The following is a 4,305-nucleotide window of genomic DNA, read 5'->3' on the forward strand; positions in this document are numbered from 1 at the left end:
CAAGGATCACAACAGTGCCACGATCACACGTGCAAAGAAAATGATAGGATGGATAATGAGAACGTTCAAAACGAGAGATGCCAAGCCAATGATGATCCTTTTCAAATCACTTGTTCTCTCTAGGCTAGAATACAGCTGTACATTAATATCTCTATTCAAAGCAGGTGAAATCGCAGATCTAGAGACTGTACAGAGATCCTTTATTGCACGTATAAGTTCTGTCAAGTACCTTAACTACTGGGAACGCTTGGAAGCACTTGACTTGTACTCGTTGGAACGCAGGAGGGAGAGATATATCATAATCTACACTTGGAAAATCTTGGAAGGAATGGTCCCAAATCTGCACACAGAAATCACTCCCTACGAAAGTAAAAGACTGGGCAGGCGATGCAAAATGCCGCCAATAAAAAGTAGGGGCGCCATTGGTACACTAAGAGAAAACACCATAAGTGTCCGGGGCCCAAAACTGTTCAACAGCCTCCCATCAAGCATTAGGGGAATTGCCAATAAACCCCCGGCTGCCTTCAAGAGAGAGCTGGACAGATACCTAAAGTCAGTGCCGGAGCAGCCGGGCTGTGGTTCGTACGTTGGACTGCGTGCGGCCAGCAGTAACAGCCTGGTTGATCAGGCCCTGATCCATCGGGAGGCCTGGTCATGGACCGGGCCGCGGGGGCGTTGATCCCCGGAATAACCTCCAGGTAACCTAAATTACTGGGAGTGCTTGAAATTCCTAGAATTGTACTCCTTAATAACAAAAAAGGCACAATACCGTGACTGGAACGATACACAAATAACCCGCACATAGAAGAGAGGAGCTTTCGACGACGTTTCGGTCCAAGTCCAAGTCGGATCGAAACGTCGTCGTAAGCTCCTCTCTTCTATGTACGGGTTATTTGTGTATTGTACTCCTTAGAATGTAGGCGAGAAAGATACATCATAATCTACACCTGGAAGATTCGTACCAAACCTTCATGCTTAAATTACTACTTATGACCACAAGAAGCTTGACAGACGGTGAAGGATACTTCCAGTGAAGAAGAGGTGAGCAACGATTACAATGAGAGAGAATTCAATAAGTGTAAACTGTAAAGGGACCACGACTCTTCACACGCATAAGGGGGATCATCAACAAACCCCTGGTTGTCTTCAAGGGGAAACTCGACAGATTCCCTAAAACAATACCTGATCAGCCGGGTTGTGGCGCCTACGTTGGGCTGTGGGAGGTGAATACTAACAGCTTGATCAATCAGACAATATCCGGGCAGGGCCGAGGTGGCGGTCACCCCCAGAGGCGCATCCAGGTAAACTCTACACAAGTGTACTTTGTGGCAAGTGTATATGTTTCAGTGTGTTAAGAACTAACAGGTTTGAAACCTAACTAACCAGAGCACAGTAATTATAAACCAAGTACCACTCAATGCAGAAGTGTTACTGGAAAACATTTCTAGCCACAGCACGCGCGGCGCTCATCAGTTACTGGTAGCTATGCTTCTCCAGTACAGCCTTCCTGACCAGGTGGCCGTCCATGTACACCACTACTACCACTGCACCACCACCATTGCACTACCACTACCACTGCATCACCACCATCACCACCACTGCACCACCACTGCACCACCACTACTACTGCACCACCACTATCACTACACCACCACCATCACCACCACTGCACCACCACCACCACTGCACCACCACTACCGCTGCACCACCACTACCACTGCACCACCACTACCACTGCACCACCACTACCACTGCACCACCACCATCACCACCACTGCACCACCACTGCACCACCACTACTACTGCACCACCACTATCACTACACCACCACCATCACCACCACTGCACCACCACCACCACCACTGCACCACCACTACCACTGCACCACCACTACCACTGCACCACCACCATCACCACTACTGCTCCACCACTCCACTACCACAAACACCACTATACCACCACCACCACCACTGCATCACCACCACCACCACCACCACCACTGCATCACCACCACCACCACCACCACCATCACCACCACCACCACCACCACCACCACCACCACCACCACCACCACCACCACTGCATCACCACCACCACCACCACCACTGCATCACCACCACCACCACCACCACCACTGCATCACCACCACCACCACCACCACTGCATCACCACCACCACCACCACCACTGCATCACCACCACCACCACCACCACTGCATCACCACCACCACCACCACCACTGCATCACCACCACCACCACCACCACTGCATCACCACCACCACTGCATCACCACCACCACCACTGCATCACCACCACCACCACCATCACCACCACCACCACTGCATCACCACCACTACCACCACTGCATCACCACCACCATCACCACCACCATCACCACTAGCTTCACTTCTTCCTTCTGCTGTTAGTACAGCTGCTGGCTTCTTGACGTTCATCTTTTTACTCTAGACAAGTTCGTTTCAATCCCAGTTCGTTCGGTCACTCTGTCTCGCTCACTCCTAAATTATAACGGGCAAGTTGGTATTCAACAAGGCTCAGGCATATAAAATAAAAGTATTAGTAATTATGAAAACATATTTATGTATCATGGTACACCTTACAGAGAGAGAGTTAATCATGTATGGGAATCCTTTGTAGGTAATAACCTTAAGCTATGAACGATAATGTGTAGATTAGGGCAGAATGTTTCCAGGGATGGCTGGCAACCAGCTGTGAGTCGACCCACCGTAGTCAGGCCGCTACAAACACAATAAACAAAACAACTCTGGATCACTATCTGCTGGTCCCTCTGGTTACCAACATGGCTCACACACACGCACACACACACACACACACACACACACACACACACACACACACACACATACACACACACACACACACACACACACACAGTTCGCGCCTGTGACGAGTGGGTCAGTCATAGGACCGGTGCTGTTTCTGGTATATGTGAACATGACTGAAGGAATAGACTCATAAGTCTCCCTGTTTGCAGATGATGTGAAAATGAGAAAAATTAAATCGGATGATGACCAGGCAGGACTACAAAAGGATCAGGATAGGCTGCAGGCCTGGTCCAGAAACTGGTTCCTGAAGTTCAACCCCAACCAAGCGCAAAGTCATGAAGTTTGGGGAAGGGCAAAGAAGACCACAGACGGAGTGCAGTCTAGGGGGCCAGAGAGACTACAAACCTCATTCAAGGAAAAGGATCTTGGGGTGAGTATAACACCAGGCACATCTAAGGCGCAAATCAATCAAATAATTGCTGCATCAATGGACGCCTAGCAAACCTAAGAACAGCATTCCGATATCTCAATATGGAATCGTTCAGGACCCTGTACACCCTCTACGTCAGGCCCATGTTGGACTATGCAACACCAGTTTGAAACCCACACCTAGCCAAGCACGTAAGGAAATTAGAGAAAGTGCAAAGGCTTGCAACAAGACTAGTCCCGGAGCTCAGGGGCATGTCCTACGAGGAGTAGTTAAGGGAAATCGGCCTGACGACACTGGAGGACAGGAGAGATAGGATATGATAACGACACGGTGGACAGAGACAGGATGTTCCTGAGATGGGACACAGCAACAAGGGGTCACAACTGAAAATTGAAGACTCAGATGAATCACAGGGATGTTAGGAAGTATTTCTTCAGTCACAGAGTTGTCAAAAGTGGAATAGTCTGGAAAGTGATGTAGTGGAGGCAGGATCTATACATAGCTTTAAGAAGAGGTATGATAAAGCTCATGGAGCAGGGAGAGTAACCTAGTAACGACCAGTGAAGAGGTGGGGTCAGGAGCTGTGAATCGACCCCTGCAACCACAACTAGGAGAGTACACACACATACACAGTAGCGAACAGTGAAGAGGCAGGACCAGGAGCTATGACTCGACTCCTGCAACCATAATTAGGTGAGTACACAGGGACAACAGAAACAGGAAGACTAGACCCCATACTTTACCCAGAGGTGTGGAGAGGCCAAAGCCAAGTGTGCTGAAGTATGGAGAAAGTATAGAAGGTAAAGGACCCAGGAAAACAGGGAGTTGAGCCACAGAGCCAGAAATGAATATGCATGGATAAGAAGAGGAGCACAGCGTCAATATGAGAATAACATAGCATCACAAGCCAAATCTGACCCAAAGTTGCTATACACCCACATTAGGAGGAAAACAATAGTCAAGGACCAGGTAATCAGGTTGAGGAAGAAAGGAGGGGAGCTCACAGGGAACGACCAGGAAGTATGTGAGGAGCTCAGCTCACGATTCAAGGAAATATTCACAGTGGAGACA

The sequence above is a fragment of the Cherax quadricarinatus genome, chromosome 2 (assembly GCF_038502225.1).
Source record: "Cherax quadricarinatus isolate ZL_2023a chromosome 2, ASM3850222v1, whole genome shotgun sequence".
Taxonomy (NCBI): Eukaryota; Metazoa; Arthropoda; class Malacostraca; order Decapoda; family Parastacidae; genus Cherax; species Cherax quadricarinatus.